The sequence below is a fragment of the Pseudophryne corroboree genome, chromosome 6 (assembly GCF_028390025.1).
Source record: "Pseudophryne corroboree isolate aPseCor3 chromosome 6, aPseCor3.hap2, whole genome shotgun sequence".
Taxonomy (NCBI): Eukaryota; Metazoa; Chordata; class Amphibia; order Anura; family Myobatrachidae; genus Pseudophryne; species Pseudophryne corroboree.
The window spans coordinates 806,143,838-806,156,042 of NC_086449.1; the positions used below are offsets into that span (position 1 = coordinate 806,143,838).

General features: G+C 50.8%; 1 protein-coding gene across 1 annotated transcript in view; it reads left to right on the forward strand.

Annotated features, from left to right (window-relative positions):
* PTN (pleiotrophin) overlaps positions 1–12,205 on the forward strand; it is a 117,904-nt gene that overhangs the window by 23,262 nt on the left and 82,437 nt on the right. The window lies entirely within an intron of this gene.

Here is a 12,205-nt window from a genome sequence, read left to right on the forward strand (position 1 = left end):
AGGAGTGGTTGTGGGGGTGCCGCAGTTGGGGGAGGGGCTGGTTTGGTGGTGCCGCAGGTGGGGGAGGGTGTGTGGGTGCCGCGGGTGGGCGTCCTGAGCCACCGTGGGTGGGGAAGGAGCGGTTGTGAGGGCGCCATGGGTGGGGGAGGGGCGGGTGTAGTAGTGCCGCGGGTGGGGGAGGGGCGGGTGCGGGGGTGCTGCGGGTGGGGGAGAGGGTCCAGAGCCTCCACGGGTGTTGGAGGGAGGGTGTGGGGGTGCCGCGGATGGGGCCCAGAGGTACTGCGAGTGGGGGAGGGGTGGGTAATGCTTCTCCTATCAGCAGCTAAGCTGCTGTCCTCCCTTTGGCAGTGGCTCTCCCGGAGACTCGCACAGCAGACAGTCACTATTATTAGCGACGGTGTTCCAACGCGCCGCATTACAGGGAAAAAGATGCACTCAATAAACTACAGCTCCCAGCAGCTCTTAGCGCTGGAATGCTTCGGCGCTAAGGGCTGCTGGGAGCTGTAGTTTATTTAGTGTGTCTACTTCCCTGTAATGCGGCGTGTTGGGACACCGGCGCTAACAATAATGACTGGCTGGCAGAACTGACTGACTCGCTGAATCAATGTAAAAGGAGAGAGTGCTGTGCAGTGTCAGTGACACTGCACACCCACTGCACTGCACAGCACTGTCACCTTTTACATTGATTCAGCGTCCAGACATTACCCTCCGCGATATCACCCACTCTATCCATTACATTAGCCATCTCGGGGCTTCCAGGCTGGCAGCCCAGGTGCTGTGTTGCGGAGTCAGGGCCTCTGGGGATCTGGGCGTGGCTGTGGCGGGGAGGCACTTCTGTGACATCGCACGTAGAGGAGGTTCTGGGGCTCAGAGAGTATGAGGCGCAGGGAGGGCTATGAAAGCCTTCCGCTGCGCCGCTTTCATACACATCTATACCTGCGCCGCGGCTAGGGAGTGGGGATTGTTGATGCCGGAGGGGGCAGGTGGACTGGCAGCAGGACATAGGATGCTGCAGTAGAAGGATTCCCCCCCTATCTACAGGCGCAGAGACTTGCTGCAGATGCAGTGGCATACCCTCCAGCTGCACCTTTTTGGCAGGTACAGTTCCTTTTTTTTTATGGTCTGTACCGATTTTTTTCTGTGTACATTGTGGGTCATTCCAAGTTGATCGCTCGCTAGCAACTTTTTGCTGTGCTGCGATTAGATAGTCGCCGCCTATGGGGGAGTGTATTTTTGCTTTGCAAGTGTGCGAACGCTTTTGCAACCGACGGCACAAAAAGTTTTTTGTAGTTTCTGTGTAGCTCTGGACTTACTCAGCCGCTGCGATCACTTCAGCCTGTCCGGGGCCGAAATTGACATCAGACACCCGCCCTGCAAACGCTTGGACACACCTGCGTTTTTCCAAACACTCCCAGAAAACGGTCAGTTGACACCCACAAACGCCCTCTTCCTGTCAATCACCTTGCGATCGGCTGTGCGAATGGATTCTTTGTAAAATCCACTGCCCAGCCCCGATCCTCTTTGTACCCGTACAACGCGCCTGCGCATTGCGGTGCATACGCATGCGCAGTTTTGCCGAGATTTAACCTGATCGCAGCGCTGCAAAAAGTTGCTAGCGAGCGATCAACTCAGAGGGTATGTTGCTGCAGATGCAGTGGGCCTATTTTGGGGTGTGGGGCTGGAGCTGCAGCTCCATCAGTCCCATTGCTAATCCTGCACTGGGAATACACAGCAGCCAAAGGGCAGAGCCTCCCATTGGATGTAACCTGTGTGGGAGGGCGTTTCTCGCCCAATCAGCTGTGGACTGGGTGTGATAGACCTGCTGCTAACCCAATGAGAGCTCCTAGCCATGCCCAGTGTTATCCACACAGTCACAGAGTCACAGATCTGGGCAATTATATAGGAGATAAACATCCTAGTGACATTTGGTGGACCCCTTCATTCTAAGTAAAGCATTCGTTACCTCTAATACCAAGAAATAAAGACACGGAGACTTGTTGAATTTGGCAGAAAAATTGCTAGCTATTTATTTGACCCTAACCATAGCAAACCTGTAAATGAAAACTTTGTTAAGATGCCGATTCAGCCGGCATATGGTGGCAGAAAAAAGAACGGCTCTATTAAACTGACGCTAACCTTAAAATGCTAAAATCAAAACCATCCTAATTTAACTACAAACTATCAAAACGGTAATAGGTGCTAGCTCAACCCCCACAGTGACTTCCCACCCTGATGGGTGCCCATTCCGCTGCCTCCCGGTCGAGTGGTCGAGCGGCCAATAAGTCGATGGAGGTGAGTGCACCTAAACCAAATCAAACTGTAAATCACTACAGCTTACCATACAATTACAAACTGCCGTTCTTTTCCGCCAACAGCGAAAGACTCCTCCCCCAGAGTCTTCGCACCGCCACCATAACCTCACCCTAACTCCTGCAACACTAGGAACAGATCCTCCAGGAAAAACATCATCCCCTCATTGGATAGATGCACACCATCAGGCCGAAAAAGGTGACTGTCTCGGAACCGAATCCTAGGGTGGCGAACTACCTTGCCTCCGTGGGACAGCACCCACTTCGCCACCGCCCCATTCACCTTCTTTCTGGCCTCATCCATCAGGCGACCATCCGCCACCCCTCGCCAGCTCAACCTTGGCACTATCAGGGAGAAAACCATTGCACAATTGGTCCATGCTGCGGCCACACTTGCCAGATCCTGTATCATGGCACACCGCAGCTCCAAAGATGTCGTCTTCCCTAGGTCGTTGCCACCTAGATGGACAACCAGTACTCTAGGAACTCCATGCTTGCTGGCTTGACTAACTAGTCTATTCCTCAGATCTTTCCACATCATTCCTCGCCAACCAAGCCATCTAACTCCCTGAGCCCTAGGAAACCGCTGAGCCCCCGCCGAGGCTAAAAACTTTGCGGCCCAAAACACATACGAGTGGCCCACCACCCAAACGGTCAAGTCATCAGCAAACCAACCTGAAGAGGAGGAAAGGGGGTAAAATTGGTTACTAAATATCTATACCATAATTCAGTAAGTGCGTTAACCTGAAGGATCTGCCAAAAAGAAAAATTTTGTTTCCGAATATTGCAGAAATCTCGGCCTAGCCGATCTGCACGAGCTTCCAGCCAATTTGAAGCAGAACATGAACACACAAATGGGAAAGATGAAAGCAAAAATAAGATTTTACTTACCGATAAATCTATTTCTCGTAGTCCGTAGTGGATGCTGGGACTCCGTAAGGACCATGGGGATATAGCGGCTCCGCAGGAGACAGGGCACAAAATAAAAGCTTAAGGATCAGGTGGTGTGCACTGGCTCCTCCCCCTATGACCCTCCTCCAAGCCTCAGTTAGGATACTGTGCCCGGACGAGCGTACATAATAAGGAAGGATATTGAATCCCGGGTAAGACTCATACCAGCCACACCAATCACACCGTACAACTTGTGATCTGAACCCAGTTAACAGTATGATAAACGCAAAGGAGCCTCTGAAAAGATGGCTCACAACAATAATAACCCGAATTTTTGTAACAATAACTATATACAAGTATTGCAGACAATCCGCACTAGGGATGGGAGCCCAGCATCCACTACGGACTACGAGAAATAGATTTATCGGTAAGTAAAATCTTATTTTCTCTGACGTCCTAGTGGATGCTGGGACTCCGTAAGGACCATGGGGATTATACCAAAGCTCCCAAACGGGCGGGAGAGTGCGGATGACTCTGCAGCACCGAATGAGAGAACTCCAGGTCCTCCTCAGCCAGGGTATCAAATTTGTAGAATTTAGCAAACGTGTTTGCCCCTGACCAAGTAGCTGCTCGGCAAAGTTGTAAAGCCGAGACCCCTCGGGCAGCCGCCCAAGATGAGCCCACCTTCCTTGTGGAATGGGCTTTTACTGATTTTGGCTGTGGCAATCCTGCCACAGAATGTGCAAGCTGAATTGTACTACAAATCCAACGAGCAATCGTCTGCTTAGAAGCAGGAGCACCCAGCTTGTTGGGTGCATACAGGATAAACCGCGAGTCAGATTTTCTGACTCCAGCCGTCCTGGAAACATATATTTTCAAGGCCCTGACAACGTCAAGCAACTTAGAGTCCTCTAAGTCCCTGGTAGCCGCAGGTACCACAATAGGTTGGTTCATGTGAAATGCAGAAACCACCTTAGGTAGAAATTGAGGACGAGTCCTCAATTCCGCCCTGTCAGAATGAAATATCAAGTAAGGGCTTTTATATGATAAAGCCGCCAATTCTGACACACGCCTGGCTGAAGCCAAGGCTAACAGCATCGACACCTTCCATGTGAGATATTTTAAGTCCACAGTGGAAAGTGGTTCAAACCAATGTGACTTTAGAAAACTCAACACCACATTGAGATCCCAAGGTGCCACTGGAGGCACAAAAGGAGGCTGTATGTGCAGCACCCCTTTTACAAATGCCTGAACTTCAGGTACTGAAGCCAGTTCTTTCTGGAAGAAAATCGACAGGGCCGAAATTTGAACCTTAATGGACCCTAATTTTAGGCCCATAGACAGTCCTGTTTGCAGGAAATGAAGGAAACGACCCAGTTGAAATTCCTCTGTAGGGGCCTTCTTGGCCTCACACCACGCAACATATTTACGCCAAATGCGGTGATAATGTTTTGCGGTTACGTCCTTCCTGGCTTTGACTAGAGTAGGGATGACTTCTTCTGGAATGCCTTTTTCCCTCAGGATCCGGCGTTCAACCGCCATGCCGTCAAACGCAGCCGCGGTAAGTCTTGGAACAGACAAGGCCCCTGCAGTAGCAGGTCCTTTCTTAGAGGTAGAGGCCACGGTTCGTCCGTGAGCATCTCTTGAAGTTCCGGGTACCAAGTCCGTCTTGGCCAATCCGGAACCATGAGTATAGTTCTTACTCCTCTCCTTCTTATGATTCTCAGTACTTTTGGTATGAGAGGCAGAGGAGGGAACACATACACTGACTGGTACACCCACGGCGTTACCAGAGCGTCCACTGCTATTGCCTGAGGGTCCCTTGACCTGGCGCAATATCTGTCCAGTTTTTTGTTTAGACGTGACGCCATCATGTCCACCTTTGGTTTTTCCCAACGGTTTACAATCAGGTGGAAGACTTCTGGGTGAAGTCCCCACTCTCCCGGGTGAAGGTCGTGTCTGCTGAGGAAGTCTGCTTCCCAGTTGTCCACTCCCGGAATGAATACTGCTGACAGTGCTATCACATGATTTTCCGCCCAGCGAAGAATCCTTGCAGCTTCTGCCATTGCCCTCCTGCTTCTCGTGCCGCCCTGTCTGTTTACGTGGGCGACTGACGTGATGTTGTCCGATTGGATCAACACCGCCTGACCCTGAAGCAGAGGTTTTGCTTGACTTAGGGCATTGTAAATGGCCCTTAGTTCCAGAATGTTTATATGAAGAGACGTTTCCAAGCTTGACCACAGGCCCTGGAAATTCCTTCCCTGTGTGACTGCTCCCCAGCCTCTCAGGCTGGCATCCGTGGTTACCAGGATCCAATCCTGAATGCCAAATCTGCGGCCCTCTAGTAGATGAGCACTCTGCAGCCACCACAGGAGAGACACCCTTGTCCTTGGCGACAGGGTTATCCGCTGATGCATCTGCAGATGCGATCCGGACCATTTGTCCAGTAGATCCCACTGAAATGTTCTTGCATGGAATCTTCCGAATGGAATCGCTTCGTAAGAAGCCACCATTTTCCCCAGGACCCTCGTGCACTGATGCACTGAGACCTGTCCTGGTTTTAGGAGGTTCCTGACTAGCTCGGATAACTCCCTGGCCTTCTCCTCCGGGAGAAACACCTTCTTCTGGACTGTGTCCAGAATCATTCCTAGGAACAGTAGACGTGTCGTTGGAATCAGCTGCGATTTTGGAATATTTAGAATCCACCCGTGCTGACGTAACACTACCTGAGATAGTGCTACTCCGACTTCTAACTGTTCCCTGGATCTTGCCCTTATCAGGAGATCGTCCAAGTAAGGGATAATTGAAATGCCTTTTCTTCGTAGAAGAATCATCATTTCGGCCATTACCTTGGTAAAGACCCGAGGTGCCGTGGACAATCCAAACGGCAGCGTCTGAAACTGATAATGACAGTTTTGTACTACAAACCTGAGGTACCCTTGGTGAGAAGGGTATATCGGGACGTGGAGATAAGCATCTTTGATGTCCAGAGACACCATATAGTCCCCTTCTTCCAGGTTCGCTATCACTGCTCTGAGTGACTCCATCTTGAATTTGAACCTTTTTATGTAAGTGTTCAAGGATTTCAGATTTAAAATTGGTCTCACCGAGCCGTCCGGCTTCGGTACCACAAACAGCGTGGAATAATACCCCTTTCCTTGTTGCAGGAGGGGTACCTTGATTATCACCTGCTGGGAATACAGCTTGTGAATGGCTTCTAGAACTGCCTCCCTGTCGGAGGGAGACTTTGGTAAAGCAGACTTCAGGAAACGATGAGGGGGAAACGCCTCGAATTCCAGTTTGTACCCCTGCGATACTACCTGTAGAATCCAGGGATCCACTTGCGAGTGAGCCCACTGCGCGTTGAAATTTTTGAGACGGGCCCCCACCATATCTGAGTCTGCTTGTAAAGCCCCAGCGTCATGCTGAAGACTTGGCAGAAGCAGGGGAGGGCTTCTGCTCTTGGGAAGCGGCTGCATGGTGCAGTCTTTTTCCTCTTCCTCTGCCCCGGGGCAGAAAGGAGTGGCCTTTTGCTCGCTTGTACTTATGGGAACGAAAGGACTGAGATTGAAAAGACGGTGTCTTTTTCTGCTGATGTGGAGTGACCTGGGGTAAAAAGGTGGATTTTCCAGCCGTTGCCGTGGCCACCAGGTCCGATAGACCAGCCCCAAATAACTCCTCCCCTTTATACGGCAATACTTCCATGTGCCGTTTGGAATCCGCATCCCCTGACCACTGTCGCGTCCACAACGCTCTTCTGGCAGAGATGGACATAGCACTTACTCTTGATGCCAGGGTGCAAATATCCCTCTGTGCATCACGCATATATAATAATGCATCCTTTAAATGTTCTATAGTTAACAAAATATTGTCCCTATCCAGGGTATCAATATTCTCAGTCAGGGAATCCGACCATGCGACTCCAGCACTGCACATCCAGGCTGAGGCGATTGCTGGTCGCAGTATAACACCAGTATGTGTGTATATACTTTTTAGGATATTTTTCAGCCTTCTATCAGCTGGTTCTTTGAGGGTAGCCGTATCAGGAGACGGTAACGCTACTTGTTTAGATAAATGTGTGAGCGCCTTATCTACCCTAGGGGGTGTTTCCCAACGCGCCCTAACCTCTGGCGGGAAAGGATATAATGCTAATAATTTTTTTAGAAATTAGCTGTTTTTTATCGGGAGAAACCCACGCTTTTTCACACACCTCATTTATTTCCTCTGACTCAGGAAAAAATATTGGTAGTTTTTTCTCACCCCACATAATACCCTTCTTTGTGGTACTTGTAGTGTCAGAAAGGTTCAATGCCTCTTTCATTGCCGTGATCATGTAACGTGTGGCCCTACTGGACATTACGTTTGTCTCGTCACCGTCGACACTAGACTCAGTATCTGTGTCAGGGTCTGTGTCGACCCACTGAGGTAACGGGCGTTTTAGCGCCCCTGACGGTGTCTGAGACGCCTGGACAGGCACTAACTGATTTGCCGGCTGTCTCATGTCGTCAACAGTTTTTTGCAAATTGCTGACATTATCACTTAATTGTTTAAATACAATCATCCAGTCAGGTGTCGACTCCCTAGGGGGTGACATCACCAACGCAGGCAACTGCTCCGCCTCCACATAATTTTCCTCCTCATACATGTCGACACACGCGTACCGACACACAGCACACACACACCGGGAATGCTCTGATAGAGGACAGGACCCCACTTAGCCCTTTGGAGAGACAGAGGGAGAGTCTGCCAGCACACACCCAGCGCTATATATATATACAGGGATAACCTTATATAAGTGTTATTCCCTTATAGCTGCTGTTAATTATTGTTATTTGCTGCCAACAATGCCCCCCCTTCTCTTTTTTACCCTGATTCTGAAGCAGGACTGCAGGGGAGAGTCAGGGAGCCGTCCTTCCAGCGGAGCTGTGAGGGAAAATGGCGCTTGTGTGCTGAGGAGATAGGCTCCGCCCCTTCACGACGTCCTTATCTCCCGCTTTTTTGTGTAAAATGGCAGGGGATTAAAATACATCCATATAGCCCAGGAGCTATATGTGATGTATTCTGTTTTGCCACCTAAGGTATTCTGTTATATTGCGTCTCAGGGCGCTCCCCCCCCAGCGCCCTGCACCCTCAGTGACCGGAGTGTGAAGTGTGCTGAGAGCAATGGCGCACAGCTGCGGTGCTGTGCGCTACCTTAGTCTGAAGACAGGATGTCTTCTGCCGCCGATTTCACCGGACCTCTTCGTCTCTTCTGGCTCTGTAAGGGGGACGGCGGCGCGGCTCCGGTGACCCATCCAGGCTGAACCTGTGATCGTCCCTCTGGAGCTAGTGTCCAGTAGCCTAAGAAACCCGATCCACTCTGCACTCAGGTGAGTCCGTTTCTTCTCCCACGATGCAGTGAGCCTGTTGCCAGCAGGACTCACTGAAAATAAAAAAACCTAACTAAACTTTTATTCTAAGCAGCTCAGGAGAGCCACCTAGATTGCACCCTTCTCGGCCGGGCACAAAAATCTAACTGAGGCTTGGAGGAGGGTCATAGGGGGAGGAGCCAGTGCACACCACCTGATCCTTAAGCTTTTATTTTGTGCCCTGTCTCCTGCGGAGCCGCTATATCCCCATGGTCCTTACGGAGTCCCAGCATCCACTAGGACGTCAGAGATATTAAGAATAATAAAAAGGGGGGGGGGGTAAAAAAGGGGTAAAACATGTAAGAACTCAGCTGGAGGTGAAAGCGTAAAGACCTGCTGAGGGACTCTGATTAGAACAGATTAGCCGAATTGTGGATTAGAATTCAGTCCGTCAAGTCAGGCAAAAAATCGCAAAATAACTCCAGACCCCCGCTGCCGGCTCATGCCCGCAACGGCGAGTAGCTAATCCCTGAGTAGGATAAAAAACGGGAAGACAAACAAACGCACAACACCATAACGTACTGAACTGTAACAACATGATTAAACAACTGCAATTGAACAAAAAGTACGCGCGAGCCGACATCTCATGCAACGGGGCGAATATACCAGAATAAGTGCACAGTGGATGTGAAAGTGACTGTTCGGCCACAGAGAGAAACCTTAACCAGGCAACTGGGTACAAGTAATGGAAGGGTTAATGCAGTAGTACATAGACAGTGGTGGTATTGCAGTGTGGCAGCCTGGAGCAAGCAGGGTGTGCTGTGTGTTGTAGTGCGCCTGATGTATGATGTACCATCAGACTGCAAACTCACACTGTGCAGGCAGCGGGGTGGCATAGTGTAGACAGGCAGCCCTTGTGACTGTAGCAGGGTGCAGTGAATGTGGGGTAAGTCCATGCACTCCGGAAGCCCGAGAACAGTGTTCAGTCTACCCATGCATGCGCACTAGCGTGTCAGAGACCAGACCTCCGGAGTGCGCCGCGGCGGATGCTAGTGTCGGCTTCTTGCTAGAAGAAGGAGACAGTGCAGAGTGCTGCTGCTCTCACAGCCAGAGGTGCATTTACCGTTACCCATAATTCCCTTTAAACAAAAGGCAAAATAAATATTCAATATTTTAAAAGCATCAACATCAGTTATTTGTATTTATCATTACAGCCGCTTCCTCTGATTTGACAGCTGTGCTGCTGTGTTTGTGTGTAGCTGGCTTATATATAGCACCCTGTACAGTATGCAGCCTAGGAGTAGCTGAGACTGTATAGCAGCTGCTTAGGGTAAGTATGTACACTGCTGCACATCTCACATCTCTGTTTGAAAATCCGACCAAAACTCACAAAATGCACCACGCTCCGAAAAGTGATACATTCCAGCGTGGCATTACCCAAGAGAAGCCTATGAGCCTCTTTTCACTGAGATGGACCTGTTCGGATCCTTCCAGCACCCCCTGCGGTGCCCGCGTCGTTCTGCACATGGGCAGAAGGACTCTCGGGTCCTAACCCGGAAGTCTTGTGATCACAGGACAGCGAGAGAGCTGTGTTTTGCAATTTTAATTGCATCTCGGTGTATACCGGCGTTATTAACGCCAGTATGTACCCAATAAGTGTCGGGATGTATCGCAGATGCATTGCTTAGTTCTTCCCGTCCAGTGTGGTAGTCTGACAGTTAGGTTAGCCAGTGCCGAAACTAGGATTTTCGTCAACCGGGGCAAGGCAGTAATTTTACGCCCCCTCCCCTTCCCCTCAAAAAATATTGCTAACTGGGAGCGCAGTGCGCTTCTATAGCTTGTAGGGTGCACCACACGCTAGTCGCAGCATTTCATGGCAAAGAAGAGAGTTTAAGACAGAAGCCGACATAGAAGAGATCCCAGGTACTGGAGTTCACCCGCACAGCGTTGGAGCCGTGGGCGGACAGGTGGGTCAGTTACATTGCCCTGGGAGCTGTCTGCTGTCTCACTAGAGTAGCACAGCACTACCAGTAAAAATAAAACCCCCCAAAAAAACGTTTTTCTGTAACACCTTGCCGCCCCCTCAAATCCTGCACCCCGGCGCACAGCGTCTATTCACCGCTGCTCTGCTAAGCAGAGCAGCGATTGACAGAGCCTCCCAACTGACCCCCCCCACCGCGGGACACTGTGGCCCGCGGGTGGGACAGCGGGACAGTCCCAAAAAAACGGGACTGTCCCGCGAAAATCGGGAGAGTTGGGAGGTATGATAAAAAGATCATAACAGGCCCCACCTGCTCTCCTGCACAGTGTCTCCACATGCTTCCATATAGAGAATGGCTGTCCACACTCTAATTGGTGGATAGCTCCAGCAATCCACCAATCAGAATGCGGACGGACAGCCATTCACTGTTTGACTGCCAGCTAAGAGGCAGGCGGAGAAAGCTACTCCTGGCCGCACTGATTGTGGATTACACACACTCTAGCAGCTGAGTAGCATTGTCTACCTGCCTCCCAAGAAGCTCTGGAGGCACCAACCCTGAGGGAGGGGGGGGGGGGGAAGGCTGCTCAGGGGGCCCCTAGAATCGTGAGGTCCAGTGTGCCAACACGTTAAGATGACCCTGGATCACAGTCCACTGCATTCAAATTTAGAATCACCGCAGCAGATGCATTTGGTGGACGTTTAATTAATTTATGCTGAAATCCTCCCAATAGAGCATTGCAAGAGAGGAGGGGGCCCGTGTGGAGTCTCCGTGCAGGGCCCTTCCTCTCTACGTGGCACAGCGGCCAGTAGATGTACCCAGTGCAAATCTCCTGGAAAATAGCCACCATTTTCCCAGTAATTTGAGCAGTTCCGATGCAGAACTCCGGAGAAGTGAGTATACTATTGTATATACAGTAAGTGCAGTGTGTGTGATGTTGGCCGTCCTGGGCCGCACACACTGCACCCATTATAACAAGTGTTCATTATATTTTACAATTTATTTTCAGTAAATCGGGTTGTAACTATTTCCTACCTGTGGATCCCACTGTGTATAAGATAAGAGACGGGACAATCACAATATAAATGACAAAATGATAATACAAATGTAACAACAAATCTATCCAGGTGCCAGTATAGGTTTCCCTCAGTAGCGGATCTTGCTACGGCCAAGCAGGATTTTTGCCCGGGCCGCCGCCTTCCGGAGGGCGCCCCCACTGTGGCAAGATCCGCTACTGGTGCCGCCCGGTGCTGTTTAGATGCCCGGTGCTGAAGTCATCGCACACCGCACTGCATTGTGGGAGCGGCACATAGACGCTAGAGGTCATAATTGACCTCTAGTGTCTTTGCGGTGCTATGGGAGAGACGTCATCATGACGTCTCTCCCATAGATCCGAGGAGCGGCGTCGGCGGCCGAAGACGAAGGGCAGCAGTGGTCGGGAAGCAGGAGCGGGGATTGTAAGCATAATTATTTTTTTTGAAAACGGCGCAACTAGGGGGCACAGTACTGGGGGCACAACTCTACAGGGGACACAGTACGGGGCACAGTACTGGGGGCAACACTACTGTGGGCATAGCTACAGGGAGCATAACTGACCACGCCCCTTCTCCATGAAGCCACACTCCTATTTTTTCCGCCCGGCGCGCCGCAAGGTCAAGATCTGGTCCTGGTTTCCCTG